Source organism: Halichoeres trimaculatus, unplaced genomic scaffold (genome assembly GCF_033239565.1).
Source record: "Halichoeres trimaculatus isolate MK-OKI-2021-1 unplaced genomic scaffold, fHalTri1.1 fHalTri1_scaffold_7, whole genome shotgun sequence".
Lineage (NCBI taxonomy): Eukaryota > Metazoa > Chordata > Actinopteri > Labriformes > Labridae > Halichoeres > Halichoeres trimaculatus.
In genome coordinates this window covers 38,516,197-38,534,721 of record NW_027437185.1, presented here as the reverse complement: position 1 = coordinate 38,534,721, position 18,525 = coordinate 38,516,197, and the positions used below count along the sequence as shown (strand labels likewise).

At 37.2% G+C, this 18,525-nt stretch overlaps 1 long non-coding RNA gene across 1 annotated transcript in view; it reads left to right on the top strand.

Moving 5' to 3' along the window:
* Nucleotides 1-6,316: 6,316 nt before the first annotated feature.
* The window catches only part of LOC141793804 (uncharacterized), a 78,085-nt gene continuing 65,876 nt past the window's right edge, over nucleotides 6,317-18,525 (top strand). Inside the window, exon 1 of the long non-coding RNA XR_012598435.1 lies at nucleotides 6,317-6,753. This is a non-coding gene — a long non-coding RNA (uncharacterized LOC141793804). The remainder of the gene's footprint in view (nucleotides 6,754-18,525) is intronic.

Sequence of the window (18,525 nt, the reverse complement as noted above, 5' to 3'; positions counted from 1 at the left end):
GTTTAGGCCAATCACAGGTGAGCAAGGTTAAAATCAAAAAGTCAAAGGAAAGCAAAGTTAGGTCGTGTCAAGCTAAAAAAAAAAGAGCTGGAATTCAAGCTACCAGCAGCGTTGGACGGGTCCTCGGGGCTCCTGCCTGTCCCCCCTGCCGGTCTGTCAAACCTGTTTCCCCTCCACAGTCAGGGTTTCATCCCTTTCTGTCCCTCTTAGTGCTATAACAGTTGATACCATGTATCATTTCTCTGCTGAGTCACATGACCAGCTGCACGGAACTCCTAATCACTGTGACATCATCACGGAACTCCTAATCACTGTGACATCATCACGGAACTGCAGCAGCAGAGTGAATGGTGAAATTTATCCACAAAAACTGTGGAAACAACTCTTTACAGAGGCCACAAATTTGACCCAAATCTGTGTGAAAATGTGTTATTTCTGTAGAAAATGTTATCAGGAATCCATTCATGTTATTTTTAAAGCTGTACAACTTTTACTTTTTGGTCTAGAGGCCCAAATCGGCAGCCTGCGCGAGCTGAAAAGTGTTTTCCCATCTGTTTACATGGCTGGAGCTGAGAGGGATTCTTTGTGGTTCGCCGACTTTGAAGGGTCGCCATTTGAAAAATTAAAAAAAAAAAAAAAAACTTCCACAATAACTTTTGAAGAGCAGGGTCTAGTCTGTCATGTGAGCAAATTTCAAGCCGATACCACTTGTGGTTTCGGAGGAGATCATTTTTAAAGAAAGGGTAAAAAAGTGGCGAGATCTTATTTTGAAAGGCAAATTGCCAGCTTCCTGTTAGAGATAGGCGAGACACACCTCACCCTTTTTTGTGTGTCTCAATGAGAGACTTGTGTTTTTGAGTGCCTAAGTGGCGCTACAGTGCATATTACAGGATATTGGTTTATTGCTCTGCTAGAAGGTGCCCTCTTCCTAAGGCCCAGGACCCTAATGAGTTGATGAACAGTAAGTAAAGTGAAGTATTTTTAAGGTAAATTAGGCTGAGTTACATAAAGCTCAGATGAAGTTAAAGTGAAATTTTGAAACCAGAGTTGGTAGAGTCAAAGAAGTTCAGCAGATTCAGGTAAAGTACAGAAAAGAAAGCAGAGAGCAGTAAAATGGGCTTTAGGATGGAGAGACGCTGTGGAGCTGGAGAACAAAGAGCAGAGGATTGAATACTCAGAAAGTGCCCTCAGATACTCAGTGTACTTAAGCTTTGTTAAGAAAACCCAAACTCACTGTGCTCTGAGATAAAACATCACAACAAAGAATCAAATCTGTAAATCTCAACAGCGACCTTCAGTCCGTCGCTTTTCTTTCTGCTTTCTTTAAAAACATGAAACAAACGTGTTTTCTGTCTTTAACTCGGCTCAGCTGAGAGACCAACTTTAAACCAATGAAAGAGTTTGTGAGAGAAATAAACCTGAGTCTTTGTCTCTGCACTGAGGGCTCAACTGTTTGTACGTCAACACACACACACACACACACACTCGTCTGCTCCTTTGTATAACTAGTTTCAGGTCATTTCCATGTTAGTGTGCTGTATCTCCTCACTGCATCAAACACTCTGATCCTTTGTTCGCTCAGATATTTATGCACAGAGTCTTTATTTATTCACAGATTCATTTCACTGACGCCTGTTTGTTCGTTTTGTTTCTATTTACAGCGATTGTCCTTTTTCTGTTTACGCTCCCTGACGTCAGGCCGACTGTACAGAGCTCCTGCACACGTGTGTGTGTGACTGACGTGTGTGTTCCCTGATGCATTAGCGGCTACGTTCAATCAGGAAAACACACACCAGCTCCTCCCTGCAGTTTTTCTCCTTTTTATTTTTTCACTCCAGCGTGATTGCAGAAACGTCTGATGCATTGATGCTATTTGAGGCTTGTCAATAGGTTTGTGACTCATGCTAAAACTTTTAATGAATCAGACAGACTCCAAACACAGCACAGACTGACATAATAAATCAATTATTGTTGGTGTAATGAGGTCTGTCCAGACCCTGTTGTCTGTTCAGTAAAGCCACAGCCGTCTGCTCAGATAAAAACAACTTCAAAACTTATTACCTGATTACATTTAATGCGTTTTTCTCCTCTGAGCCAAGCGTGGTCTGTCTGTTTCATCACCTGGAGATGTTATTCCTTTTTTAGACATTTCTTACTTCAGAAAGGAAAACTTTCACCTTCTATTTGATTAAACCAGATTTAAAAAAAAACGAAAGAAATGGTGAAAAAATAAAAATTTCCATTACAAAAGTAATCTGGCCAAAAGTTCAGCAGCACAAGTCGTAATAAATGATAAATGATCCACAAAATCATTATCATATTATAAGGCTGTGAGGATATTTGATTCTCTAACAATTTTTTTTCTTTTCTTTAACACCAGACCAAGTTAAATAGTTTAAAGATGGTAATGATGATGATGATGATGATGATGATGATGATGATGATGATGATGCCTACATACTATTTAAGCAGCCATATTTTCCTGAAACATAAACATCACATGTGAGTCCCTTTTTAAGATTTATTCAGGGGATCTGACATCTCAACTTTTTCCAACCCAGCTTGTAAATAAAGGCTAAAATGAAAGAATTAATTTTTGAAAAAATAAAAATAAAAATAAAAATAAAAAATAAAATAAAATAAAATGAAATAAGATAAAATAAAATAAAACAAAACAAAACAAAAAAAATAAAATAAAATAAAACAAGATAAGATAAAATAAAATAAAACAAGATAAAATAAAATAATACAAAACAAAATAAAATAAAAGATAAGATAAAATAAAATGAAATAAGATAAAATAAAATAAAACAAAACAAAACAAAAAAAATAAAATAAAATAAAACAAGATAAGATAAAATAAAATAAAACAAGATAAAATAAAATAATACAAAACAAAATAAAATAAAAGATAAGATAAAATAAAATAAAGCAAAACAAAATAGAGTAAAACAAAATAAAATAAAATAAAATAAAATAAAATGAAATAAAATAAAATAAAATGAAATAAAATAAAATACATTATTTAAACTGCTAAACAAGGAATCCTGATAGTACAATATATCAATTTTCTTTAACACCTTAATTTTATTCGTCCTCCCAAGATCTCAACTTATATTTTTCGTCATCTCAAGAAAACAAAACTAACAAAACTGAAGATTTTTGAGGATCTAAAAAATGGAAGCAGAGGGTTGATGGCTGTCATCCTCCAGAGGGAAGTGAGCAGCCCCCCTACCTCTTGTTTCTTTGTGCTTTATGCTTGATAATTAATGAAACAGAAAAAAGCTCCACTTTTTATTTTGGGTGAACAAACTTTTCTTTCTCAAATTAGATTAACACATTATTTGATAAACAAGTTCTGGAGATAATACGTCAAAACAACCGAAATTAGTACAGAGGCCCCGAAAAACCTTTAAGGGCTTCCATAGATGTAACTGAATTTGTAATCTCAACAGTTTTTTGCCTCAAAATCTGCAGGAACTTAGAGGAAAAGGTCTTTTCAGTCAGTGTTAACAGCACAGGACACACAGTGAGCACCTTAACTCACTGGTAAAATGATGATAACATGTTATAAGAGATAAAATATTGAAAACAATTCAAGGAGGTCAAATAAGGACACTTAAAGAAGACACACTTTAAATTATGGGCTTCAAATGTGAGCCTGCACGTTTGTCTGATTTCCACCCAAATGGCAGCAAACAGTCCTGAAACTGAGAAAATGAACCCACCTGGATCAGGATCAGGAGGATGAAGAGGAGTGATAGTGTCAGGTAATAAAAAGGCCTTCGTCATGGCTCCTTTCGGGATGCAAACCAGCAGGATCATTTGAGTCAGCCGTTTTGTTTGCCCAGGACTTCTTTTTCTAAACCTCAAAGTCACCGTCCCTCCCGTCGCGCTTTAAGGAGAGGACAGCCAGTATTTACCGCCAGAGGTCACCTGTCAGGAAAGTGTAAACAGCTCTTTTCAAGCACTTGAACAAACAAAGGGTGCCAGAGAGGACAATTCTCCTCTTTGATACGAGCTGATCTGAGCTGACAGCAGAGAAATCTCACCCACTGCGTCTCTTTCTCTCTCCCCGACCTCAGCCGCCCCCGACGTAGGCTGAACTTCTGACTGCCGCTCCGTACCTGCACACCACAGAAAAGCTTTGAACTGAAAAGAACTTTAACATCTTTCTGCTTCACACAGGAGTCAGAGAATCAACATTATCATAAGCTGTTTATAAAGTGCAGTGACAGAATAAAAATAATCCAAAGAGTTTTTTTTTTTCAGATTTCCTTCTGCAGGAAAACACTTCAAGAATCAAACACAGAGAGATTATTTAAGGTGGAATGAAGTACTAATAAACACCGACCTGAGGCTAATTAACTATCCAGGAGGTGACTCAGTTTGTTTGTATGTTATATTATAATTTAGATATATTTTCTACCATACAATAACCTTCAACATCTGCAGTTCAATACGGTTTAAACTATACTGTGCAACATGCATGGTGTGTTATTCAATACACATGATATAAATGATCATTTTGCAATAAGCGCTGCCTATGTCCAACTTACAATTTCTGTTGTAACCCTTATCCAAAATGCAATTTACAATGTTTACTGTGCTGTTTACATTATTTACCATTCATTGCACAGTGTTTACTGAGAATTATCAACCATGCAATGTTTATCTGTTGAGTCATTATTTTCTCCACGATGCCGTGAACGACGTTTACTGAATGATGTACTCTATCTATAATATACTAAAGTTATTTACTGCGAAAATACTTTATCTACCATAGAATATACAACATTTACTGAGTGATACACATTATTAGTGATGTTATGAGATGTGCCAGGGTTGCAAAGCATGTACCGAGTAATGGAGGGGGCGTTTCCAAGAAGCGGGTATCCAGGCTTGCTTCATTTGTGGGAGGAGCTGAAAGTGATGACATCCACTGCTCAGCTGTACCATGTGACTGCTTCGGTAAGTGGTTTAGGGTTTACTGATAGACTGTATAAAACATGGACATAGTCTCCCTGACGTTGACCGTCTATTTCTGAAACAGAAAATGAAGCAGATTGGCTATAGCGGCCATATTGGTAGGGGCAAGGGCTTCGCCTACAGCCATAGGGCACCTGTTGGTCACGTGACCCTGAGCTGTGCCTCTGATTGGGCGAGCTCTGGATCTTAATATCCTCTGAACGGCCGAGTTAGAAAAAAAAAATCAAATTGGTTTGGTGTGTTTGTGACTTCCTGTACTTCCGGAGCCAGCCTCAAGAGGGCACTGGAGAAACAGCAGATTTTAGCACTTCAGCATTATCTCATATTCTTAGACCAGAGGTTGCTGCTTGGGTTTACCGCGAGGTTTGACAGCAACATAAGCCCCTCAGGCTCCATTTCAAAATGTAGGCTTTTGATAGAGAGTTGCGGTCACTGATAGTCTGGATACTAGAGTTTTGATTGGGTTTATAGTTTGAAAAATGTTTGAAGTGGTTGGGAAACAGTAAAATCTCCAGAGTTGAATGCAATTTTCCTAAATCAACAGAAAAACATTAATATATAACTTGCCACATCATTGATACAACCATTTTGGGGGGAAATTTACACACAAAAATTACATTAAAAAATAATGTATTATATAAATATGAGGTCATTTAAGTAGAGCAATTATTTGGTTGTACAATTTTATATGTATATATATATATATATATATATATATATATATATATATATATATATATATACACACACACACACACACACACACACACACAACTTAACAGTCTTTCTGAAGTGTCAATACAGACACAAAAGTTCAATGAATCACACATTATGATTGTACACCTGACCAGCAGGTGGTTTCGTGAGCAAATGAAGCTCAGGAGAGGAACCCTTTCCTGAACCAGGTGCCTCAAGTGGGTCAATACCTCATGAGGCCTCATCTCACCATCACTAAACATTATCTACTATATAATTTACTTTTTTGTGTGTGTTTCTTAAAAAAAAATAAAAATAAATAAAAATAAAAACATTATCTGCCGTTAAATTTACAGTTATCACAACCCTGTATACATTATCTGCACTGTAATCTGCTTTATCTCCATGCTTTAACTCATGTCTGTGTGCAACAAGCATAATCTAAGTCAGGGGTTTTCAACCTCTGCTACCAAAGGAGTATGGATGTCCTAATCCCGTTCCCTAGAATCTGTAAGACGTCACATATGACGTCATTAGGTGAGACTTGCGCCAATCAGCGTCAGTAACCAGCGCTCTGAGTGAGTTATAGAGTTGCTGAGAGAATAATAAGATAGGGTTTGATAGACTGATGTGGACCAGCAGCGTCACTTAGCTTTAATACAGAACACCTGTGCACAACTTGACACAGCTATAACACCTGCTCGACAGCTTCTACGGTAGCCCTGCAGGGACAGACGGCTCAAAAGGCAAAACCCAACATACGTTAGATCCCTTGTGCGGACACTCACACGCTAGCTTAGCACGAACAGCTTCGTGTCTTCAGTGTCAGCAGTTTGGAAATACATCAAACTGGAAACTGTCAAACAGCCATATCTTTACTCTGACATCTTTCCAAAGAGGCGCTCAGCTCAACCAAACATCCTCCAACAACATGCAGCGAAGTTCACTTACAGAGGAAAGGCTGCTCCGCTGTTTCTGCGCTTTGAAGGAGGATTGATATCCACGGAGAGAGGACCACAGCATCCAAAAAGCTCCGAGAAGAAGGTTGTGTCACCTCAGTTACCCACGGTAAGTCCTGCCGTTCATACAGTTGATTTAACTGCCTGACTCCAGCTGTGCAGCGTCTGTCATCATGCGGTGATTGAAACAGGATGAGGTAACTCTGACTGTGGACTCAGAAGTTTGTCCTGTGTTTCTGCTCAGTCTCTCAGCTCAGTTTGGGATGGTTCAGGTCAGTTAGAGCTGTAATACTGATTGTAGCTAAGCAAACATTTCCATTAAACGGTGAGAACATGAGGTAGTCTTTAAACGTCTCGGGAGAGTTGCGTTCAGGGCAGCCTCGGATTTTAGCGATGTGTTGCACAAAAGTTGTCCGGGATTTGCTGAAAGCCGAAAGAAGCGAAGATTAATTTGGTTTTCACAGAATTTAGCGAGCTAACGTATTGTTTTTGCTACTTTTCGAAGAAGACTTTAATTTAAAGCGATGTTGGTGAAATATTTCCGTCTTCTGCAGCATATGTTGAGATGTGTTGGCGGCTTCAAGTGTGACGCATTCAGGGACCCTCGGAAACTCGAGAATCTGGCGATTACGTCTGTTGTCAGTTTCAGGATTGGACAGATTGTTTGTAAATGCCAGTTATTGAAAAGTAGTTGGTGTTTTGATCCTGTTTGAGATCCAGAGGGTTTTAACATCAAAACTAACTGGACTTGGTAATTAGACTCAAAAGTCTCAAGAATATATTTTTTTTCTTACTTTTTAGTGTTGTTACACAAAACAAAGTGTGCAGCTTTGCTTTCCTTATCCTGTACAGTGTCCTTGGGTGTTTTGAAAGGCGCTTTTAAATAAAATGTATTATTATTATTATTATTATTATTATTATTATTATTATTATTATTATTATTATTATTTTTACTTCTTCAGCAAACCCATTGGCTAATTCTTAACACTTAATAATCAGGATCAGGGGCAAAAAATCCTAATTGGGAAATCTCTACAAAGGAGCCAATTTGCCTCCTCTCACCTGGATTTAAATAGTTCTGCCATAAAAGCCATAAAATCCGCTTTACCTTCACAATACAGACAACATAGAGTATAAATTCTGTTCATAGTAGAAATATACTGAATAATTATCCAAACATTTTTTTTAATTTATCAAATTATGAAACTACAAAAGAATAGATGAATTTGATCATGAGTAAGTATAATGTCACTGAACTCAATATTTTTTTGTATTTCGCTAATTTCTTTGCCACATATAGAATAAAATATAATAGAATAGAATAGAATAATCCTTTGAAGATTCTATTGATCCCGCATGGGGATTTTTTTTTTGTCACAGCAGCTTACAAAGTGCAAAATGCAATAATGACAATAAAAATAGAAAAATAATAATAAGAATAAAAAACTAGAAATTTAAAGAAATAAAGAAAAATATAACTATTTACACAAGAAAAAAATAAGTACAATAATTAGCTCTCAAAAAAATAATATATATATATTTTGAAGGAGCACTGCAAAGGAGCCAAAGGGCCGCATGAGGCCCATGAGCCACAGGTTGAACACCCCTGGTCCAGGTGTTATCTTTATTTTTACAGAGCAGTAAAAAAAAATGTTTCCCCATGCAAATCAATAATCTGCTGTGCAGTGTGCATTATCTACCATGAAATTTACATTAAACATGATGCCATATACAATATCTGCACTTTAAATGATCTCTTCATAATTTCATGTACAAGCTCTGTCCCCATCAGTTGTATGTTATCTACTTTAACCTGAACATACTCTGCGACTGTAGATACCAGGATGTCCTGCTCTCAGGCAGAAGCATTTATTAATTCGAACAGTTGGTCAAAGACTGTACAGATAACGGTTTGACCAAAACAAAAACAGACACTGGAAACTGCTTTGTAAATTAAAGACCACTGTCCACGTCATACACACTTTAATCTGAACCACAAAACAAGCCACAAACACCTCCACACATGTAAACACACTCACAGCCCCACATTAGCATAATCAATCGTGATGTGTGTTCTCACTCTCACCCAGCACATGTTCGAAGCGTGTTGTTGAAATGAAGTTACAGCATGATTCATCAGGGCAAAGAGGCGGGAGCTTTTCCTTGACATGCACCACGCAGATCCAGAAATTATAGCACCACATCTGTGCATATAAATAACTGAGGGGTGTGTGTGTGTGTTGTTGACGGCCCTGAATGTTAAATGAGATGCACACAGAAAGGCAGATCACACCTGAACATGCTGTTGTTCCCTCCTCGCTGTAGCTGAGGGTTCAGTCTGTGTTACAGGATGTTGAGTTGGAGAAAACAACAGATCGAGCTTTTGTTTGACAGGAAGCAGTTCAGGGCTGAGTGGCAGAGAGTCACCTCCTGAACGGGAGAGAGTTCATGTACTTACAGTCGAGTTGCTGTGTTCCTGAGCTGCTCAGGCTTTAGTTTCCTGACTGTTTGGGTTGTTTTCTGTGGTTTGGTTTTTGTCAGGTTTCACCGCTGTTGTTTGGCTAATCTTTGGGATCTTTGGATGACTTGGTCACATTGTTGATTGCTTGTGTAGTTGTCTGTTTTGTTAGGGTTCCTCCAATATTCAGATGTGTTTTTTCTTCATCTGATGGTTGGGTTTAGTGTCTGTGGTTTGTTTGTGTTTGGGTTATCGTTGTCTTCAGGTTCCAGTTTTGTTTGGGTTCCTGTACTTTTTTTGTTTGAGTGTTTTATTCCTTATTTTTTTGTTTGTTCTCTTTTTTTGCTGTTTGAGTTCCCCTCTTGTCAAGACCTCCATAAGATCAAATTTGTGAGATAAATTCATTGATCCCTTTTAGCTATGGTCGCTGTAACAGATATTTTATTTTATCAACCTACTGGGAAAGCTCTTTTTGTTAATTGCCTTGAATACACCAGATATTTGTTGACTGCATTTGCCACCTCACACTGGTTGGGTGTTCAGTTTTGAATTGCTACGTCTTAGCTTCCAGATCGGGTCGATTGATTTACAGCGTATCTAATGGTGCGTTCGAAGCCACCTGTAACTCGTGGAAATGCCCTGAAACACTCGTGAACTCGTACCAGATCGATGTACTCAAAGTTACGACTTGTGACGTCACATCTGTGCCAAAACAACATGGCAGCCTCTATGGATGCGGCGGTTTCCCCTCCTCCGTTTCGCTTAAATAAAGAAGTTTCAGGCTCCTTTGGTGATCGAAATGACCAGGCACAAATCTTAGAATTTCCACCATGCTGGTTTGTTTACATCCCAGAATTCCTTGCGCTCAAACCGAAGTCGTAAATTACCTGGAACGCTTTCAGGTCGGAACTCAGAGATTTCAACTGGGAAACATACGAGTTACGGGTTGCCTCAACGCAGCATTAGTCTCTACAACAACGCCACGCCGGCTGATGAAGTTTATCAGAGAGAAGAGAGATCTGTGTTTTTCTCTGCAGAAAACGATTTCTGTGATTAATTTTGTAGTGATGGTGGAAACTGGAGCCTAACTGTCAGACAGAAAAAAGACAAAAGCAGAAGAAAGAGAAACGGGAGACAGATAGAGCACAAGCTAAATGCTAATTAACCGCTGTATCCAGTAAAAAGTCGACTTGAACAAAGAAAACTTGTTTAATCCGGTCTCTGTTTGATTCCAAAACAAACACACACCTCACTAAAAGTAATTTATGACAGTGTGTGGAGACTCCGGGCCACAAGGTGGCAAAGGAGTGCAATCAAAACAGATCCCCCTCAAAGCATCTTTAAGGAAAAGTGTTTGGTGTATATTCTATTCATTTAAATAAGCTCAGGTAATGAGCCAGGTATGTGTAGAGGTAGGCAAAAAAAAAACGGTATTTTTTTTTTTTCTGTATCAGTGTGTGTGGCAGCGTGAGTTCAGTTTTCTTTGTGTTAAATCAAAGCATTTGATTTTGGATTTGAACAGAAATAAAGAGGTCACAGGACTCAAAGAGACATTACTGAACTGTGGTTTTCAGGGTTAGGACGCTATGCTATTAGATTCTATTCAGATTTTTGGGGTGCTGATCTGATTTAGATTGCGATTCTTTAATGTTTACAATTTTTGTGATTTTTAGTTTGCTTTTTAACACGTGACCAGGCGGAAATTAAATGATGATGATAATGTCAACAGACTTCATCAGGAGCCATATTTCTCCATAAAAATGCACCTCAAGTGATTCAGAGAGAAACATTTTGCCCTCTGCTGGAGAAAAGAGGGAACTTTTTTCCAATCCAGTGTAAAAACAAAGACTCATGAAGAATTCCAATAAAAAAAAAAAAAAAATTACAAAAAATCTTGATTTTGATATTTCCAAACAAAAAATCCCAATAGCGTTTCAACTGAACTTTTTCCATCAGTGACTCTCTGCTCACAGTGTAAACACATGAACAGCTGGATTACAGGAACTGGTTAGCATAGCAGCTAGTGCTACTGCTGTCAATCCTTCTTTCCACTTCTGTTAGCGCACAGTTAAAGGTTACATTAGCATGGTCTCGCCCTGAGGTACACCCCGCCATACAACATGACTGACAAATAAAGATGACAGTTTACTGCAGGGGATTAGAGGAAAAGAGTCGTTCATTATCACTGACATTAAGTTCACAGCACGTCTTTTTGCCGTCAGGGCGAGGGCGGACAGTGAGGCGTAAACGAAAAGGTATAAATCTGATACCAAGTAAATTCAGGGCTAGTATCGCTGATACCGATAATTTTTACATGAAATGTGATGATCATTGAATAATTTTGTGATTTTGCCTTGAGTTGGTTGATTATGATTATGGTAAAACACGGAACAAAGATTTTAGGCAATAATTTTTTTTTTTTTTTAACTAACTCCAACAATAGAACATTTTAACTGTATAAAAGTAATAAGATAATTATTCTACCACCACAATTGTTCAGGAAAAAAAATCAGGAGTGCAAAATAACAAAAAGTTCCCTCCAATTTGCACAGAGAAGCGGCAGAGGGAGGAAAGTAAAGTAAATTGATGAACAACAAAAGAGAAACTGCAGTATCGATCTCATCAGGCTAGTATTGATCTGATACCAATACTCATCTTGGTATCAATACTCGCGTACCATTTTGAATCAATACGAGACGTTAAAATAGGTTCAACGAAATAACAGCATATGATTTAAAAAGGAAGGGATGATTTTTAATTACCATAGTGTTTTTCATCATTAGAATAAGAATACAGACATTTCATTAAAACAACATGGAAATAGTTCAATCCCATATTGATAACCAGCATCACTCATGGTTTTAGAGAAAACAACAAAAGGAAAAACAGGAAGGAATAATAGAAAAAAAAAAAACATTGAAATTCTTCCTTATTGCCATGAAAAGTCATGTTAGCATAGCTTGAAACAAACATTATCTCATCCGTTACCACAGATGGTTCCTCACTCGCCCTCCACGGTTGTTTCCTCCATGTTAAAGGTGAACACAGAGGAAACACGGTTAATCTGCAGACTCCTGTGTGTGAAGTCAGTTATTTGCCTGAGCAGTTTGTGTGTGTGCTTTAACACAACAGAGAGACAGAGGGAATAATAGATGTGTGTGTGTGTGTGTGTGTGTGTGTGTGTGTGTGTGTGTGTGTGTGTGTGTGTGTGTGTGTGTGTGTGTGTGTGTGTGTGTGTGTGTGTGTGTGCGCGCTGCAGACCGTAATAGACTGTGACACACACCGTACATCAGTAACCAGCAGCGGCGCCGCTCACACAGATGTGACATGTGACCAGTTTCTCATCCCATTATCAGCTGGATTTTGAGACGTCGCACTTGGCTCCAGATTGTGGTGTCAGCTCAGAGTGTGTGTGTGTGTGTGTGTGTGTGTGTGTGTGTGTGTGTGTCTGTGTGTGTGTGTGTGTGTGTGTGTGTGTGTGTGTGTGTGTGTGTGTGTGCGTGCTCAAACAGACTGACTGGATCTGTCTCCCTGAGCAAAGGATCTTCAACCTGTGGCTCTGGAGCCTCATGCGGCTCTTTGATTCCTTTGTAGCGGCTCCTTGTAGCTTTAAAAAATATTTGGAAACAAAGAGTTTTTTTTCTATTTCATTCAGAGGGTATTGCTATGCATTGTTAACGTCAATGACAAAAAATAAAATCATGCATTAACATATTGTTGAACTAAATATGCATCTTTCTAAAAAGCTTTCAATTTTTGTGAGACTTTTGCAAATTTTTTAATTTCAAATTTTTTACATTTTTTTCATTTAGAGAAGAATTCTAAATATTTGGAAGATTTTGCAAATTTTTGCAAATATTTAGAATGTTTGCATAATCTGCAAATTCTTAATTTCTTTTCTTGAAAAGTTTGCAAATTATTTAATTTCCTATTTAAAAATTTACAAATAATTATTTCCCTTTTTGAAAAAAATGGAAATTATTAAACTTTCTATTTGAAAAGTTTGCAAATTATTTATTTCTTATTTGAAAAATTTGCAAATTATTTATTTCCTTTTTAAAAAAGAAAAAAAAACGGTTTTTGATTTAGTTTCTTTGAAATTTTAAAAATTTATTTCCTGTTTTTGAAAAATATTGTAAATTATTTAATTTCCTATTTGAAAAATTTGCAAATTGTTTAGTATATTCTTAAAAAAATGCAAATTATTTCCTATTTGAAAAATTTGCAAATGATTAATTTCCTTTTTTTTAAAAAAAAGGTAATTATTTAATTTCTTTGAAAATTTTGCAAAATATTGCTTTCCCTTTTTGAAAAATTAGCAAAGTATTTAATTTCTTATTTGAAAAATTAGCAGAATATTTATTTCCTTTTTTTAAAAAAAATTGCAAATTATTTAATTTCTTACTTGAAAAATTTGCAAATTATTTAATTTCCTATTTGAAAAATTAGCAAATTTATTTCCCTTTTTTCCAAAAAAAAAAAAAAAAAAAGCAAATCATTTAAATTCCTTTTTTAAAAAAACAGCAAATTCAGAAATGTTAACTTTTGGAAAATTTATCAAATTGTCATATTTACATTTTTGTTGCAAATTTATAAAATTGTAGCAAATGCTTGACATTTAGAAATTGGGGGAATTTTTTTTTTTTTTATAAATTCAATTTAGAACATTGAAAATTGTTTTTTTTAATGCAAATGTATCGAGAATAAAAAACTAAGACGTCACAAGTATAATTTCACAAACACAAAAAACTTTTGGTTTAGATTACTATCGACTTGGTTTTTTACTATGCATAGAATTCATACACTTTGTCTTTATTGTGAAGATAAAGTAGCTTTTGTGTCTCCTGAATGACTTTAATCCAGGTGAGCCGAGGGAAAATGGCTCCTATCAAAGTAAAGGCTGCAGACCCCTGCCCTGAGCGGAGGGGCTGAGGAGCTGAGGAGCTGAGGCTCTCAGTCCGACCCCTGTGGATAAACGCTGCGCTGCTTCCTCTGAGACCTGAGGAGACAAACTCAGAGAGCTGAGTCTGAGGAAGGAGCAGGCTTCATGACAAACTAATTATAAAAAGTAATGGAGGGTGGATTCTTTGGACTTGCTGTATGCAGATCTGTCAGTGTGAGAGGAAGCTGAAGGCCAGTGCTGATTAAATTAGAGCTGAGATGATAAGTTATCTGATCTGCCCACAGAGACGAGGATCATTCAGGCTGATGGTGACTGATTTGTGATGAATCAAGAGAAAATATCAAACTTTGATAGTTTTGGCGTCTGAAATGAAAGAACTTCAGCTTTTTGTAGAGTCAGTTAAAAATCAAAATCTTTTGGATGAAAAAGAAGCTTTTACAACACAAGCCCCGCCCCTTGGAAGGCAAACAGCCAATCATGTGTTCTGGAAAACTCCTCACAGTTCCTGAGAAGTTACATGATGAATCCCCATGTCTGGCTTAATGAGTCGGTTTCCATGGCAACAGTAAGGAAAGGCTCAGAGTTAACATTGGTAACACTTTATCCCTTACCTAACGTTAGTTAATGTATTATTAATCATTATTAAAAGTTATATTATGTATTATTGGAGTGCCTCATAAGCATTACTTAACCATAGTTAACCATTACTGTATGCTTTTTGGACTCTGATCATAAAGTGTAACACTCATGCTGGTTACACTTTTATTAACGACGTCATATTTACCATTGATCAAGCATTTGTTAAGTATAATTGAGATCTGAACTTGTCATCTGTAATGCATGAGTTACAGAAGCAGTTGTAAATGAGATTTAAATTGTCTGTAGGTGTGTGTGTGAGTGTGTGTGTGTGTGTGTGTGAACACCGGTCTAAGAGAGCTGTGAGAACTAGGGATAGACCGATTATCAGGGCCAATATTTGGCATTTTGTGGCATATCGGCATCAGCTTTTTTTTCTCAATTTGATGGCCGATGAGAAACAAATTTAAAACTGTGTTGTTGCAGCTCTGATGCAGCTGCTCCCCTGTCTGCATTGTCCCACCCACAGCACCATCTGATTGGTTACAAGCAGAGCCATGGCTTCAGGAAAGAGCCAATCAGCAGTGCAGTTATTACAGCTAGTGCAGTTACACTGAAATTTTGGAAAACCTTACTGCAGAAAACTTTAGCTATTAATCTTTTTAATTTTTAATCTAACTTTATAAAACGTGCTGCTGAGCCTGGGAGCCGTTTAATAAACTCATGCTTAGAGGGATTTGAATGAAGTTAAGTGTTGGAGTTTGAATTGTTCAACAGTTTGACACCAGTATTTGCATTTTGACTGTAAATTAATATCACCTTCAAATAGTGGTTATCCGCCTCCTTGACTACCAATAGTCAGTGTTGGTATTGACCCAGAAAAATTCACGCTGGCCTATCTCGAGTGAGAACAGAAACAAAGAGGTCACAGGACTCAAAGCGACATTACTGAACTGTGGTTTCTGGGGTTTGGACGATATGTTATTGGATTCTGATACGATTTTGGGGATGCAGATTTGATTTAGATTGTGATTCTTTGATATTTACAATTTTGTGATTTACAGTTTGATTTAAAACACCACACCATGTGTAGAAAATTAAATGATGATGATGCCTACAGACTGTATTAGGAGCCATATTTCCCCATAAAATGCACATCATGTGAGTGAGTCAGAGAGAAACTTTTTACCCCCTGCTGGAGAAAGGGGGGAACTTTTTTTCAATCCATCCTTAAAAAAAATGACTGAAATTAAAAAACTTGAATTTAAAAATAAAATATATATATATATATATATATATATATATATATATATATATATATATATATATATATATATATATATATATATATATATATATATATATAATTATTATTTTTTTATTTTGTATTTACATTTTGTAAATTTGATTTGCACTAAATATGTGATTTAACTAATTCTGTTTAACAAGTACTGATTTAGTGTTTGCATGACAGATGTTATGGCACTTTCACAATGCGATTAATTATGATTAATCAGGAAAACATGTGATTAATTACAATTAAAAGTTTTAATCGTTGCCCAGCCCTGAAATATATATATATATATATATATATATATATATATATATATAGATATAATACAATAATTTTTAAAATTAAAAAAATGAATAAAATACCAATAATTGAAAATTAAAATAAAATAAAAAATATTTTCGTGATATTTTTTGACAAAGAATCCTGAATTCTATATTTCCAAACAAAAATCCTGATATACCATATAACGTTTTTTTGTTCCCACCCATCGTGGTTTTTATTGTTAGACGAGAGCGCGCCTCGACTGAGCAAGTTCTTCCCGTACACACTTAAATCTACTAGTCTTATTGGCAGACTCCACAGAGGCAACAGAATAAAGAAACAGACACAACAAAAACTCAGACTGAATGGATCATTTGTGTGTTTTATAAAAAAACAAAGGAAACATTCTTTGTACAACAGCTCTTGATATAAACTGACAATTACTCTGCAATCAAATAAAAACCCCTTAAACTTAGAGTTTCTCAGAGCTAGAGGCAAAATCGAAACGCCAAAATAAATATCAATCATTTTAAATGTGCAGTCATGTTTACTGAACTCTGATTGTACGTCCTTCGATGTATTTTCAGTGTTTCATTCTCTGTTTGTAGAGCGTCACATGTGACCTGACCCCTGCAGGTAATGAAATAATGAAGAGGTGTCGTCATAATTAAGAGCTCTTGTTGTAAAGAGTCACCAACACTTCGCTCTGTGCTGTTTCTGGCAGCTGCTGAGTTTCTGTGCCCCTGAACGCTTTCAGCGCTCCTCTCCCACCGCCACCGCCGCCGCCCTCTGTGTGTTTAAGTGATGCTCTGGAAATGAGAGGAATACTTTGCTGACTCAGTCCTGATGGAAAACTGTGCTCCTACATTCATAATGCAGCAGCTACAGCACTCTGACTGAAAGCTTTGAGTGTGGCTGTGGAGGTCAGAGCTGAAGCCTCGCTCTGATATCAGACTCTAAAAACTAAAGCACGACACGGCGCCACGCTGCGTTCAGGCCTCCTCGCTTTTTCTGTTTGTTTCACTCAGATTACAGCGCGCAGCCCGTGGCGTCCGTCCAGACTTTATGGAATAATTAAGATGAATAATTGAAATTTCCTTTTAATTAAGAAACTCGCTCTACAGAAGGACTGAAGCGGAGCGTGTGCCCGCTCTTCAGTCACTCACATGATTATTTTGGCCCATTTTAATATTTTTGGACGCCTTCATGTTTGCAGAAATTGGTTCCTGTTCGTCTCACAGCCTTTTACTGCAGCCAAACAATGTCCCGGAGGAGGACGATTAAAAAAGTGGATCAGCGCAGATCAGAACTTGTGGAGATGTTGCAGCAAAATGATGTCGGGCTTTGCTTTGTTTTCCCAGAGGATGTGAAATAAAATCTGAAAAACAGGAACGAGCTACTCTTTGCTGACATTAAAAGTCAGCACAGACCTACAGTTGGCTGAAAACGGAGCTAAAGTCCATTTTGAATCCAGAGTTTCTGACTGTAAACCTCCACGCTCCTGGTTTCACATCAGACTAACTCCACGTGTGGTGTGACCTGCTTCAAATGCAGAGAAATTTGCATAAACCTGAGGAAATATGATAAAATATTTCAATGCAAGTGGCTACATCTCAGCCTCATACATCCCCTAAACATCTTGCACACCCATAAGTCACTGTTTGAGAGTGAAAAAACTCATTAAATCTTAAAGTAAATGCAGACGAGATGTCTCCCAAACAACCTCAGAGAAAGGCTCTGCTTTAAACGTTTTTAGGCTGCTCCAACGACACACTTTGGAGGCAGAAAAAAGTCTCTAAAATCCACTCAAAAAAAGGAAGATGTCTTGATAAAAAAAGCATCTGAAACGATGCAAAAGGAGCAGGAAAGAGGCTGCCAAGGTTGTTTGGTAGCTGGCTGAAAGGAGCAGACAGAAAGGTGGAGGAGAGCAAAGCAAAGCTGCTGCGTTTAATGACAGAAGCGCTGAAGACACTTTGAGCAGCGAGGTGGGGATTTCATTGTTGAAAAAACAACTTCTGAGAAAGAGCCACAGACTGGAAAAAGAAGAGGTTTAAAGTTCAAAATCTGAAGCAGGATTAGCTTAATGTTTGTTTCCTGTTGGAGCTTTACGCTGACATGTGAAGGCTTTTCTGTCCTTTGAGGCCATTTTGCTCAGCTCAAAGTGAAGTTGCCACAAAAACTGCTCCCCCTGGTGGCTGGCTGCAGTATAGGTTAAAAAATCCATCTCCCCAGTCATTCCAGATGGGCTGTGGTCAATCTTTAAAAATTAATCCACCTGGTAGAAATGTTTCTCACGTCTGATTGTTGTGGTGATTTGAAGATATCATTTGGCTGTCTTGTATCCAAGTCCTCTTTTTTCTGAAAAGTTTTGTTTTCATTAGTTATACGA